Source organism: Pleurodeles waltl, chromosome 1_1 (genome assembly GCF_031143425.1).
Source record: "Pleurodeles waltl isolate 20211129_DDA chromosome 1_1, aPleWal1.hap1.20221129, whole genome shotgun sequence".
NCBI lineage: Eukaryota > Metazoa > Chordata > Amphibia > Caudata > Salamandridae > Pleurodeles > Pleurodeles waltl.
Window position 1 is genome coordinate 195652933 of NC_090436.1, and position 15778 is coordinate 195668710.

General features: G+C 48.8%; 1 protein-coding gene across 3 annotated transcripts in view; it reads right to left on the bottom strand.

The window, feature by feature from the left end:
- ADAMTS12 (ADAM metallopeptidase with thrombospondin type 1 motif 12) overlaps positions 1–15778 on the bottom strand; it is a 3732731-nt gene that overhangs the window by 425562 nt on the left and 3291391 nt on the right. The window lies entirely within an intron of this gene.

The following is a 15778-nucleotide window of genomic DNA, read 5'->3' on the forward strand; positions in this document are numbered from 1 at the left end:
TGTAGGTAAGGCCTGCAGGCAGTCACTACTCCCTTTCTAATTTAACTAAACTCAATCTCACGTTGCCTGGATCCATTCTGTGAGCGTGTGCTGTGTGGTTGCATTATGTATGGAGACTGTGTGGTGTGTGAAACATGACCTCCTTGATGACACATTTTATGTAACACAAGAAAGTGGCTGAATCCATTAGGGATAAGGAGTCATGTGGATTCTCTTTCTTTGTAGCATCCAGTGTGGCCCTTTCCTTTTATAGCACATGTCCGTTTCAACCAAGTCTGATTTCTGTGCTATAATATGTAGAGGTCTGCCATCTACCAGCACCCGCTAAAATTGGTTTGGCGGCTGGCAGAAGTCACATCCTTCACCTACATAGAAAATCCTAGACCCCATCAAACTTCTGGACTTTGAAACACCAATCCGCCTCATAGTGAGTATTCTCTACTTTGTCTCACTTTGCTGTAAGGCTCTATACAAAATATATGCAAAAAGTGGTTAACAACCTGAATTCAAATGTAACACACATTATTAGGCCCTGACTATCTGCCAGTATTCCCAGACATCCCAGCTTTTCTCTATTCCAGTATCTTGTACTTGTTTAAATTAGACAAGAGGGATAATGTGACAGAATTTGGACTCCTCACAGCCCATTTGCCCCTAGGTTGTGACTAAGGGCCTGATTTATATTTGGGCAGATGGCTCAGTGTTCCACCAAGGCAACAAAGTAAATTACTCAGTCACCCAAGTGGAGAGACCACCCATCAGATCTATAAACAACCTCCAAGCTTGTGGCCATTTATAAAGCATTGCCGTCACCAAAGTTCTTGTCAGTTAATTTTACTGTTTGGTACAGGGCTACAAAAAGTAAATCCCAAAACAGGATTTTCCTTTAGAGAATAAAAAATGTAGTGCTCCCCTGGCCATGTGAGGCCTCTTCCACGGTGAGAGGAGCATTTAGCAGTTTTCACCGTCTCTTACCGCCAGAGTTTTCCTGGCAGTGATAGGCAGTGAAAACTAACCTTTCATTCTGCCCATCTAAATGAGGTGGGTGCGATGACAGATCAGACTCCGATGGCCTGTTTGGCTACAGAAGAGACAGAAGCCCGTATTTATACTTTTTTTAGCGCCGCATTTGCGCCGCTTTTTGGCGCAAAACGGCGCAAACCTACAAAATACAATGGCATTTTGCAAGTTTGCGCCGTTTTTGCGTCAAAAAACGACGCAAATGCGGCGCAAAAAAAGTATAAATACGGGCCAGAGTACTTTCCGCAGTAGTGAAAGTTAAGGTTCGTCCGCAATTAAATCTGATGGGAGGACCACTATGTTGGCAGGAAGGAAGATCGGTCACCATTGTGATGTTCCTGCCAACTAATAAATCAGGCACTAGGTTCATGACGAGAGAAAAAGGCAAAAACTACAACTTCTGCTTCAAAGGCAAAAACCCAATCTGCTCCGGGAGGTGGGGTGATTTTCGTAGGAACTGAGACCCGCATTGAGCATTGACTCAAGGTTAGAACCTTCCCAGAGCAAAGAGCAACGAAGAACTGCACCTAAGCTGCCAAGTGTTCTTCATTTTGTGTGAATAGATGTGTTGAACCTGTTGGAATAATCTTGGTATGACACCCAATTTGTGAGTTATTATCTGTGCATGTTTTGGTATCAAGCTTACTAGGGAGCCCCTGTCTGCGGCTGATGCTTCCTTGTCCGGTGAGTTCCAAGAACTATAAAAGTGTCACTGAAAATGTTGAGCAAAACTAGCCACAATTACAAACAGACCATTCAAGCTTAGAACGCCTTAGGATTACATCAGTACTGTCTTCTGACACCCCTTGCCACTCTTAGCATACATTAACTCAATTTCAACTCGTCCAAGAGTTTCAGACACCCGAGGCACCAGTGTACTAGAATTCTTTAGACTCTGTCTAGTTTTGCATGCTATTCAGTAATACCCTTTCAGTGGTTTTGAAACACCAACTAAGCGTTTCGTAAGCAGGTTTGGTGACATATGGTGCAGATGCTGTAATTATTGTTCAGGCCATTGAACAATGTTCCTTAAACACAGGGCTACAAACAAATCTGAGTACATGGTAAATTTGTCTTACCCATCAGAGGTGTATTCCATATTTCTGTCTAAAATTTAACTACAGCATGACTGAAAGTAATACTAATCCTGTTAGGCTTTTGTGATGCATCCCCATACAATAACATTGTCAATATATCATATAGATATAGATAGACCAGAGTGAAATGGGCTACAGTATCTGCCCATGAAAGCACTACAGCCGGAATATTTAGTCTAGTGGAGGCACTACCTTTTCTCTGCCTAATGTAACCAAGCCAAACACATATCATGATCACTGGGAGTGATTGCCACGCCTTGATAGTCCCTGAGACTCCGCCTGGCACTGTTGACAAGCATGTGTGCATGCAGTACCCAGAGGGAAATGCCAGGATTTGTCTTTTGCCAAGGGTTACCAGAGCAAAGGTAATCACATGAATTACCATCGGTTTGCAGTAACAGAAACACTAAAGTGGCAAGACTGCTGGGTTTATGGCAGCTTTCAATTGCTAAAACATTTACTCTGTTTAAAAAGCGTATGCATGTGTCTTGGTCTTTGAACAAGACAGGCATATGTGCAATATTTCCCTAATCATTGATAATTGAGAGGAGATTCAGATGTTTGATATGAATATCACAACATGATTTCTAAAAGGCTACATTATGCCTTCCAAAGCAGTCAAGCCAGAGCACTATCCTGAGCCACAAAATCTAATATGTTTTCTTCACACCCCAGAGCTCTACCAAAACATGTGAAATGCTCTAATCAGTGCTCCCCCACTGAGAACCAGAACACTTTAAGACGTGTTCCATATTGGGAGCTTGGTACAAGGCTTAACTATGATCACAGTAACTGACTCTATCAAGAATAACTAAAACCTCTGTTTGCCCTTTCCCACGCCCTGCACCGATCACAGCCCTACAAAGGTCCCCTGCTTTTACCCTCCCTCCCAGGACCTATCAAACTGTGACTGCACTGCAGGCATGCAGTGGATGTGTGCAGCATTCACATCCCTGGCACGCCAAGGACAAGCCCATTTGCACTCATCTGCCCCTGATCCTCACCCAGTTCAAGGAACCTACCCTACCTCACTGTTATCCTGCTGTGTTCCTCTACTCATTCAAACCCCGCTGCTGCATGCCACGCTGCTGCCGCTCCACACCATGCAACACAGACAGTGCTTTTACCTACACCTCATGTTGCTTCTGGTGCACCACCAAACCCACAGCTCCAGAGCCCACCACAACCACACCAATAGCACACGACCACCCACAAGCTCAAGCACACATGAACCAATACTCACACACCCCTCTGCTCCATATCATGTATGCTCCTCAACACCCACTCACTCAGCAAACACGCCACAGAGATCTGGGACCTACAGGCTACATGGCTGACCACAGCATCAACACATTGCTACAGTCAACTGATGCTACTGTCATTAGGCAATATTGACAACACAGACCCAGAGGAGAAATCACCATAATTTTTATGGACACCGTGAGCTGCACCACCAACAGAGAAACAGGAACTGATTACATAGAATACCTTCACTTCAAATTGCAAATCACAGCCAACTGCACCCTAGGAGGAATCTCATTCAATGACATCACACTCAACACACCCTCACCCATCACCTGGAGCGACACTGCTATCATCAGCTTCATAATCAACATTCCCCACCAAAGAAGAACCACCACAACGGCCCAGATAGCAGAAACTCAAACAACATATCAGAGATAAATTGGACTTCCATATGCCACAAAAAATAAACCAGAGCACACAGGTCACCAATCCAGCAACATCAACAACTTCAGCGACTGGATCACTGCCTGCGCCGACAACCTGGCCCCACGGAAAAGAAGACAAATACTAATAACACAAATGCAGGCCAGTTGTTACATGTAAGATCTCAGAATGACCAAACAACACTGCAGGCAACTAGAACTGAGGTGGAGAATGAGCCAAGAAGAATGATCCAAGGATGTGTTCAAATCCACCAAGAGATGCTACAATCAGCAAATCCAAAAAAAACAAGAGGAATGCCCTAGCCAATGACATCAACAACAGCTCCAACGGAACAAGAAAATGTTCTCAATAATCAGGGGTGCCACCACACCTTCCGGGAAGCCTGGATGCAAACAGCTATCAACATGCTCCTAAAGAAGCAATAGCAGACCTAGCCAAGCCCGCATATTACCTATCGATCTTCCTCCACCCATACCCAGCTAAGGTCCTGAAAAATGCCATCGACAGATGGCTCTCTGACCACCTCACTAACCACCAGCTTCTCGATGCCACACAATCAGTATTCAGACCTAACCACAGTACAGAACCAGCCCTCATTTCCTGAACAGACAACATCTAGATGCTCCTTAACAGCAGAGAAACTGCAGCACTCCTCTTATGTGACCTCTCTTCAGCTTTCAACACTGTCTCCCATGCCATCCTGTTCAGATGACTTCCTGAGGCTGGCATTCAAGGACTCTCATTCCAATGAATCTGCACATTTCACACTAGAAGAACCTTCACAGTCAAACTGCTGCCACACTCCTCAAAAGCCTAGCAACTCATTTACAGAGTTCAGCAGAGTTCCTCACTTACCCCAATCCTATCCAACATATACATGACTCTGCTGGCTAATGTAATTTGCGCATATGACATTGACATACTCACCTAGGCCGATGACACACATCTGATATTGTCCCCTCTCAGACAAAACACCCAGAAACAACTTCAACTCCCGCATGATCGAACTGGTAACCTGGATGAAGTCAATTGCCTCAATCTGAACATGGACAAGATCAAAGTGATGATGTTTGGAAAAGATGCCTCACCTTGAGACTCCACCTGATAGCCTACATATCAGGATCCACTCCCACCCACAGCACACAAGCAAGAAACCTGAGGATCATCATCAAGAGAACCTGGACAAGTTTGCCTAAGTGAACGCTGTCACCATGTCCTCCTCCTACACCCTGAGAATGATGAAAAAGATATACAAGTGGCTACTTAACAACGCCAGGAAAACAGTTACTTAAGCTATCATCATTAGCAGACTTCTCTACAGGAAACCCCAGATTCAAAAGAATTACCAACCAACTCATATAAAGAGTTTAGATTGTCTGGAATGCAGCAACCAGCTCACATCACACCACACTTGAGGGAACTTCAGTGGTTCCTGATACACAAATGTGCACAATTCAAGAAACTTAACATACACATACAAAGTACTTCACAATACAGGGCCAGCCTACATGAAGACCTGTGTGCAATACCACCAATCCTCCAGGCACTTCAGCACAGCTAGACTCTCCCTAGCATGTTCCACACATAGCAAAAGCAAATCACCGGTTTGAGTGAAAGTTGTGTTGCCATTGAGAAGGTGGCACATGATAAAAATGGACAAGTACTTTCAAGCGGCTGTGCAGGTCTGAGCCTGTCTTCAGCTATCTTAATATAGTGGAATCTTGGAGACCTAGTACCAGACAACAGAGTCAAGAAAAGTGGGGAAAGTGCATGATTATTCAGTGATAAACTTAGGGGTCACTACCAATTACTGTTGGTCTACTATTACAAAGAATCTGTCTACCACCTGGAAATCAGAATGCTGCTTGGAACAGATGAATTCTTGATCTCTTTGAAAGGGACTGCGGATTGACAGACCTCAGTACAAGGCAAGGAGTGCTCATCTCTTGCATTTATCAAGGGCGAAGGGAAAGAGGGAGGAAGTAACTAGGAAAGTCATTGCTGTGATTACATTTTTTCCAGACAGAGAAGAAGGTAGGGAGTTATAGGAACAAAGTGCACCATTCTGGAGAAAATATGCATGAGCAGTGGGAACTGGCCTTTTGTCTGTCAAGTGAAGAGAGCAAGATGAAGACTGTATTCTTCTAAGGACATCAATGGCATGGTGCACAGAGTAGTTGCTGAAAGTTTGGAATAAATATGTTATAGTCAAAAGAAAAACAAACACATTTTGGGACTTTTTAGGCATCCACAGAGCCAAGGCAAGACATGCTCGGCCTATCTAAAAAAAAAAACATGCTCTCACTGGCCACATCGGAGGGTAAAAACTGAGCATGTCATGGGACTGTGAAAGGACGATATTGGGCCTTGCATTTTCCTGTTTTACTACAGAGTTCATCCTTACCCAGCTGAATAATTATCAGTTTCAAAAGTAATACTGCTGAATAGGATGATAGGCTTGAAATGATCTGATCCCCATCCTACCATGATCAGCTTGAAAAGACACCTAGGACCTCCTAGACCACACTCAACAGGATAACAGTGACATTTAAGTTTTCTGTTTTTTTTCTACAAATTATATTTATTATTTGCTTAAAAACTCATAACTCCTGACAACCTATCATATTTTGGAATTTTAAATTTCTATCTAATTCAATAATTAACTTTGATATTATTTTAGTGCTGTTAAACAATGTACAGGTACTTTCTGTGTGAGAAGTCAATTGTTCAGACTAGGCTTCCTTGGCTTCCTCAAAGTTGTCCACTTTCTAGGCACTAGTCTGTTTAACTTGTGGTTAATCAGCAGCATCACTGCAGTTGCACACTGGAAAAGAAGTATAACATCACTGATTACTTATATATCAGTGTGTCAGACTGTGTTCTGTCTCTCTTCATAACCTGAGACAGTCCCCCGCTTATGGAGACATTGAGCTTAAGGCAAAGGTCACCAAATCCTAAACTGGGAGGTAGACTCATCTTCCTAGAATATGTAACTTGCATTTCTAATTTCAGTGTCACTTCACCTATTTCTGGACTCTGTTTCTGCTGGCATTAAGACCATTGGCACTGAACTACTGCTTTTCAGTACTACAATGCATGAGGCATGGACCTACAATGGTATTGGTAACATTGGCTTCACCCAATTGGTCTATTTAACTTTGCCGTACGAATACAATTTATGGAGAACAAAATACACCAATGGGATGGAAGTTAATTCTCGTACCAGTGCAGCAGTGTGTATTGACATCACCATCTTATATGACAAAAATATATAGCTGACAGGTGCACCACGGTGCTTTCTCTGGGCTACAGTTTAAAGGCACTGCAGAAACACATGGCAAGGAAGTGTGCCATTGACATGTAGCGACACCTATTGGTATATAGTAATCAACTGCTAAAGTCTGCCTTGTGATCCCACAAGGCAGGGTGCCTCATATATTTAAACATGTGACACTATACATGCAAGATGTGTACCCTTTCAGTGACTGAAGGTTTCAAATTTCAATGTGTTGGTTTAGCTATATTCTCATAAGAAAGGTCTAGGTGTGATAAAAACATTTAATTTTATAGCTCAATCTCTGGGAACGTTAGCAAAGGCTAGCAAGGTATTTCCTGCTTAACATTTAAAATAAGATGCCATTTTGAAATCAGTTTTTTGATAATGTGAGTGGAAAAGTAACTTTAGAAATGTTATCTTGGCTGCCTCAGCAAGAGCTGACACAACCTTTCACACAACTTTCAGTGCCATGTAAACTGCGGCCTATAACATTTGAGTTGCTGTCACAGAGCCCTCATTGGAATTTAACTAACATTGCAGTAGTGACCAACATTTTCACTTTTCCTCCACCTGCCTGTATCTACTCTTATTCATTCTCCACACATTAGAGCTAGGTACGTTTATGCCCTGTGAAATACATAGCACCACTGGTACATGGTCAGTTATGCTGCCATCAAGTATAGAGGTGGACACTATGGCCCTCATTATGACATTGGAGGTAAATCCCACTTACCGCAGTGCTGACTGCCGCCAACATACCGCCGCTGCAGCGGATTCCCACCACCCATTATTATGACCCACACATAGCAATCCGTCACTATACAGCCACACACACAAGTCCTCCAGCCCAAGGGTCAGGGATAAACTGGTGGTAACAAAACCCACATTGTTACGCCAAAAGAACTACGCCCACAGCATTATGACCCATGAATCACAGCGGCGGACAATCAGTGGCGCTAAACAATGGGCGGTACATACCGCTGCGCTCAAAATACACACAACCTAACAAAACCACACCACATTGGACAATTCAAATAACACACACCTGACACACATACACACACCACACCCAAACACCCACACAACTATAAAACACATACCCACACTACCCACAACCCTTTCACATTACAAACAAGTGCCACAAGAGAGATAGCAAGACCACAGACAAGACCAGAGACACACACCACCATCACCTATACACCATTCACGCACCCTACTTCACACACCCCAACACAGCACCCCACACACCCTCACCCACACCACTCACAATACACCCATGGCACCGCAACAACACCCCAGGTTCTCTGAGGAAAAGCAAAGGGTCATGGTGGAGGAAATCATCCAGGTAGAGCCACAGCTATTCGGATCATAGGTGCAGCAGACGTCCATTGCTAGGAGCTATGGTGGAGAATCTTGGACAGGGTCAACGTCGTGGGACAGCACCCCAGAACAAGGGATGACATCAGGAAAAGGTGGAACGACCTACGGGGGAAGGTACGTTCCACAACAGCAAGACACCAAATAACTGTACAGAATCATGCCTCCTGAGGGCCTGGCAGGAGTAGGAGGAGGACTGGACTCTGGTAAGGCAACTCTCTATTACTATCACCTCCGCCTACCTACATGCCATCACAAACCCCTACCCTTGCCCTCACTCCCATCACTCCACCACCTCACACACACCCCACCATCACAACCCACCACTCCCAATAACAAGCCCTGCATGTAACACCAATGCACAGACCCCAATCACAGACCTGCATGGACACCCATCACTAAAGCATGCACATTGCCGAGAATCACCTAGCCCACAAAATCACCACTCACACAAGGCAAAGCTGCTTGGGCAATAATAACCATACAGGGCAACACACGCATGCACAAGATGTCACACACAGAAAAAATAACACTGCATTTACATCCCCACAGGTCCCCCACCCAACGTCACAGAAGAGGAGGTGCCAGCAATTTCCAGTCCACCCCCAGAAGAGTCCCACAGTGATGACAGCAGTTCTGGACGCCTGGACCTGGATGACCAACCTGGCCCATCAGGGATCTCCGGATAGTCGGTAACCCGGGCACAGTCCCATACCACCACAGAGCCTCCCTCCTCAGGAAACACTACCACAGTACCGACCCAGCGGGCCCATCCCTCTGTCCCCAGGACATGTCAATCAGCAGTGTGTCCACCACTATGGGGAACCCAGGCAACCCCACAAACACAGGACGATCAGGGACCTGGAGTCAGTGGGCACACGGTTCAGGGGACAGAGGCACAGGACAACAGGGAAGCTGGGAGCACTGCTGTGCGACAGAGGGAAGACAGGCCCAGGGAGCTGACTCTCCAGGAGGCACTCACCAACATCCTGGGAGCATATCACCATTCCCAGGAGACGATGGGCCATACTTGACAAGTTGCAGGAGACCAAGTGGCTGCAGGAGGGACAGTACCTGGGGATCAAGGAGGACTTCAAGGACATTAACACCACCCTGGTCTCCATTGCAGGGGTGCTGGCAGACATGGCCAATACCATGAGGGAGGCAGTGGCACACCAACGGGCCCCTGACACTAGCCAAAATGATGAACAGCCTTCCACCTCTGCTGCCGCTAGGGGACAGGAGGCCCTGCCACAGGAGCAACAGGCCACCAGCACCCCACCCCCTGCAGAAGGAGAACCATCCCACAAACCATCCCTGCGATCCAGGCAGAAGCCAGAGAACATTGCCAAGACCCCCGCCAGGAAATAAGACTCTCCTGAATGTCACCCTTGTGTCCCTCTCTGTCACCCTGTCCACCTTGAACTGCCATTGTTCCTCTTCCTATGCCCCCTTGGACAATGCACCTGTGATACAAATAGACTGGACTCTATCCTGGACATTGCTCCTTCATCATCCCAGCCCATTGCACATTCCCCTCTAATCATTAGCACTTAAATAAACACCATTTGAATAAATCCAAGTATGGAGTCTGTCAAATCATTTAACCATGTATTTGTTTAACAAGCTTTAAACACTGCAATATAACTTTACATTAATGTATACATATGAATGACCTGTAGTTGGCTGCAGTCAACACATCAGGAGCGATAGTGGGGCACAAATATCTGCAAATAGAGATGCCAAAGGATACAGTAAGTGGCCATAGAAGTGATAAAATCAGCCTGCCAGTGACAATGTCAAATACAAAACTGTCAATGCAAAGTGTAATTACAGTGTCCTACTTGTGTGTCATTGGAAGTACTGTCATATTATAGCACTTCTGTTGTCCTCATTCTCATCCTCTGCCTCCTCATCTACACTGTCCAAAGGGTCCACGGCTGCCACACGCCCATCTCCAGCCTCATCCTCCTGCAGAAAAGGCACCTGGCGACGTAAGGCAAAGTTGTGCAACATACAGCATGCCACGATGATCTGGCACACCTTCTTGGGTGAGTAGTACACCTGTTAGATGGAGGCAATGAAACCTGACCTTCAGGAGGCTGAATGTCCTTTCTATTATTCTTCTTGTTCACCCATGTGCCTCTTTGTAACGTTCCTCTGCCCTTTTCCGGGTATTCCTCACAGGGGTCATTAGCCATGAGAGGTTGGGGTAACCAGAGTCACCTGAAAATATTGAGGGACAACTGTTAAACACACACTGACCCCTAGGGCCCACACCATACCCATACACCAACAACCCCTGGGTGGGAACCAGGGCTCACCTATTAGCCACACCCGGAGCCTTTGGAGTTGAGCCATCACATATGGGAGCTGCTATTGCTCAGGATAAAGGCATCATGCACAGACCCAGGATACTTTGCATTGACATAGGAGATGTACTGGTCCGCCAGGCACACTATCTGCACATTCAGGGAGTGAAAGCTCTTTCGATTTCTGAACACATGTTCATTTCTCTGGTGGGGGTAAGTGCAATATGTGTACCATCAATAGCCCCAATAATGTTGGGGATATGTTCCATAGCATACAAATCAGCTTTCACTGTGGCCAAATCCTCCACCTGGGGGAAAACGATGTAGCTGCGCATGTGTTTAATCAGGGCAGAAAATACTCTGTTCAGCACTATTGAGAACATTGGCTGAGACATTCCTGCTGCCAAGCCCACTGTCACTTGGAAGGAGTCACTTGCCAGGAAATGGAGCACAGATAGGACTTGCACAAGAGGGGGATCCCAGTGAGCTGACGGATAGCAGATATCAGGTCAGGTTCCAATTGGGACCTCCATTGTTGCCAAGTCCACTAGGGGCCTGTACACGGGGGATGTCTCCATCTCCTATTCATCTGCAGCAGTTGCTAGGGGGCAAACGGTGCGTAGCTGGTCAGAATTCCATATTTCCAAACAATACACTGCATTGCATGTTGTGACTGTAACAGTATATTGTTGGATAGGCCCAAATGGTGCCTATGTGTAGTGTGACGCAGTTAGCTGCCATGGCCTGCCCACCCCCCTGAAATGGCATCTGCCTGTCCTGTATGGAGGGACAGGTGGAAATTAGGTCGTTCTGTTGAAGTTGTGCACCGTTGCGGGAGGCAGTGGAAAACCGCCGTGCTAACCCTTATTGGATCCCATTGGGCCCTATGGGTTACAGTGGCCAATGGTGATGTACGCCGGCAGTGACGTTTCTATCTGTTCACCCACTTGCTACCTGACCTTCATCAGGAGAGGACCTACACTGCAAGTACTGCTGTGACCTCTGTCTGGAACTGACCATGGCTCGTGTCACTGGGGAAAGGGAACCTGCCTTCACCGCTGTGGAGTTGGAGAGACTGGTGGATGGGGTCCTGCCCCAGTACCGAATGCTGTATGGGCCTCTGGACCAACAGTTGAGTACAGTGTGAGCACAATGAATGAGGCATGAATGCATGCAGTGCTGTGTGTGGGGGCCTTGTGTGGGGGGTTTGGGGGTAAGTGCCTTGGGCAGCGTGCTGCATGCATGGTGGTCAATGTCTGTGGGTAAGGGGATGTGTGGGCTATGGCGGGCCATAAGTGTAACAGGCAGGACGGTCTGACTGATACCTTTTCCTATGTGTATTTCTCTGCAGGTCAGTGCCCATCAAAAAACAGGTATATGGCGTGCCATTGCCAAGGACGTGCGGACCCTGGGGGTCTACGGCAGGCGGAGCACCCACTGTTGCAAACGGTGGGAGGACCTGAGACGCTGGGCATGGAAGACGGCGGAGGCCCAGCTGGGGATGGCCTCCCAATGAGGAAGGGGTGCCCGTCGAACCCTGACCCCCCTGATGCCCTCCATACTGACAGTGACCTATCCAGAGCTGGATGGGCGCTTGGGGGCATCACAGCAGCCACAAGGGGGTGAGTACAGTCCCCAATCTACTACTTGCACGTGGTGGCAACCGGGTGGGGGATGTGGGCCTGTGGGTGCCCCTAGGCCAGGCTGGCCAGTGCAGGGTAGAGCCCATGTTGAGCAGGGTCTGATGTCAACCTCCTCCAAACAAACTAGTAGGCCTCTACTACTAGGCAGGTGTCTGTGGGTCTCAGGTATGCTGCAATTGGCGTTAGGTATCCCTGTCTATGGGCTGGTGACTAGCATTGTGACTGACTAGGGCTGTTCCCTGTGTGTGAGTGTGTTGTGTACGCCAACGGTGGTGTTGTTGCCACCAGTGACCAAGGGTATCCTTTGTCTCGTCCCCCCCTTTTTGTTTTGTCACCCTGTCTCTATGTGTATTAGCATCATCTGGCAGAGGAGCAGAGGCACCGGCGACGGGGAGAACTGCATCCCACAGGGCCCAGGAAGCCCAAATCCACCGACCGTGAGGGCACCAGTGGGACAGAGGGCGAGGGAAGCACCGCAGCAGAGACTGGAGGTTACAGTTCTGACAGTGATACCTCCTCTGATGGAGGCTCTCTGGTGGTGGCGGACCCTCTGTGCCCACCCCAACTACAGGAACAGCCGCCGCCCCAGTACCAGCACCGTTCTCCCAGCAGCCCCTCAGCGTGTTTCCCGTGCCCGCTCACCCAGGAGGGTGGGCATCTCCTTCGCCCCTGGCACCTCAGGCCCTGCCCCAGTTAGCCCTGCTGCACTGAGTGAGGAGGCTATTGGCCTCCTGCAATCCATCTCTGTTGGGCAGTCAACCATTGTGAATGCCATCCAGGGGCTGGCAGCCCATTTGCAACAAACAAATGTATTGCTGGGGGCATTCACTTTGGCATGGTGGCCAAACAGAGATCAATCCTGGCCCTGGCCTCCTCCCTGATGGCAGCCATTGTCCCTGTTTCTAGCCTCCTGCCTCCAACCTCCTCTGCCCAATCCCATTCCCCTCAACCCCAACCTATCCCAAGCACACAGGCAGACCAGCATGCACCCAGGACAACACACAGGAGTGGTGGGGGAAACACAAGCACCACACATCATTATACAGGCACTCACACAAACACCACCCAGATGCAGGCATACCAACATCCACTGCCTCCACTGTGTCCCCTTCCTCCTCCTCATCCACCTCCCTCCCAGTAGCGTCTACACTCTCATCTGCGTGCATTACATCCTCATCCACTACCACCATCACGCCTACTACTACACGCCCCTCACTTGCAGTCACCACCCCCACTTCCATGCACACGTCCCCTGTGTCCTCTCCCACTGTGTCTGTGCCTCCTCTTCCCAAGGTACACAAACGCAAGCACTCAGACACCCACAGCCATCCACCTCACAACAGCATCCAGCCCAGGCACCTGCACCCAAACACAGCAGACACCTCCTACAACCACTTCCTCTTCGTCCACTCCCAAACCTTCACCCTCTTCCCTCCCCAATGACCCTTTTCCACTCCACCATTGATCTCTTCCCCTCCACTCCCCCCACCGTCCTTCACGTCAGGCCAGGCTGAAGAAAACCCAGGCAAGCACCTCAGCCACCCAGTCCAGGGGCACAGTACTGTCGCCAGCTACTGCAGGTGGGAGAGGATCCCGGGCACCAGGCAGCAACACTGACAGGGTGCCTGCACCAGGTGCATCAAGGAAGGGCAAGGAGGCACCACCAACTGCGACTAGGAAGGGCAAGGAGGCACACCCAGCTGCTACAGGGAAGGGAAGGGGCAATCCCGGGCTGCTGACAGGAAGGACAAGGGGCCTGGTGCTGGGACTCATTCGGAGCCACCACCATCAACCATTGTGGTTCAGCCATCTGAGCCTAAAGGGGTTGGGCTGGAGCCTCCCCTCACCACTGCCTGCACCGCCACCAGCACCGCCACCAGCACCAACACAAGCACCACTGCCAACAGCAGCGGCCCCAGTGGCCAGCCGTCAGAGGCTGCAGGGGATAGGCTGGAGGATCCCCCCACCACTACCAGCACCGCCACCAGCACCACCACCAGCACCACTGCCAGCAGCAGCAGCCAAAGTGGGCAGCCGTCTGAGGCTGCAAGGGATGGGCTGGAGCCTCCCTCCACCACTGCCAGCACCGACACCAGCATCGCCACTGCCACCACTGAGCAGCCTGCACCGCCAGTGGACAGTATATAGTCCTGCCTCCATGGGCTGTTGTCCGTCCTCGCCCCTGCAAATGCAGTGGGTCTGACACCCAGGTGAGAGACTATGACCTTGCACTCCCCAAGATCTGAATCACAGGGCACCATGCCCCCTCCAGAACCGGTGGAAGAAGCCATCCACTCACCGCATCCTTCCCAGGATGAAGCACACTGGGCACAATGACCCCTCCAGAACCAGTGGAGTACCCTTCCACTCATCGCATCCTTCCCAGGATGAATCTCACTGGGCACACTGCCACCTCCAGAACCAGTAGAAGAAGCCATCCACTCACTGCATCTTCCCAGGATGAAGCACGCTGGGCACAATGCCCCCTACAGAACCAGTGGAAGAAGCCATCCACTCACCGCATCTTTCCCAGGATGAAGGACACTGGGCACAATGCCCCCTCCAGGACCAGTGGAAAAAGCCATCCACTCACTGCATCCTTCCCAGGATGAAGCACACTGGGCACAATGCCCCCTCCAGAACCAGTGCAGAAGCCATCCACTCACTGCATCCTGCCCAGGATGAAGCACACTGGGCACAATGGCCCCTCCAAAACCAGTGGAGAAGCCATCCACTAGAGAGACTGTGGCTTTGCACTCCCTAGGACCAAGCAGTGGGCAAACCACACACTTGAGAGACTGTGGCCTTGCACTCCCCAGGACCAAGCAGTGGGCAAACCACCTACTTGAGAGACTGTGGCTTTGCACTCTCCAGGACCAAGCAGTGGGCAAACCACCCACTTAATAGACTGTGGCTTTGCACTCCCAAAGACCAAGCAGTGGGCAAACCACACACGTGAGAGACTGTGGCCTTGCACTCCCCAGGACATCATACAGGGCATGTTGCTCCCTCCAGGACCAGTGGTGTTGTACCATCTTCAGGCTGAGGTGCCCCCCATTCCACGTCCCCATGAGGTGCCTGTGTATTTTCGACCTGATGCCCCTTGCAGGAGTGAGGTGGGGCCTTGGCCTATGTGTTGTGGCCCTGTGGCCCACAGACATTGAGGACTTGTAGGTGTCTCTCCATTTGTAAATATATATATGTTAGTAATTTAATGCACTTATGTTCTTTAATCATATTACACTCACTTTCTTCCAATCATTTAGTCCTTGTGTTGGACGTTTTTGCTTATGCAGGGTCATCCCCAATCTTTTTGCCTCCTGCCTCCTATTTTTTCTGACCTGTTGCCGTTGGCTTTTGAAC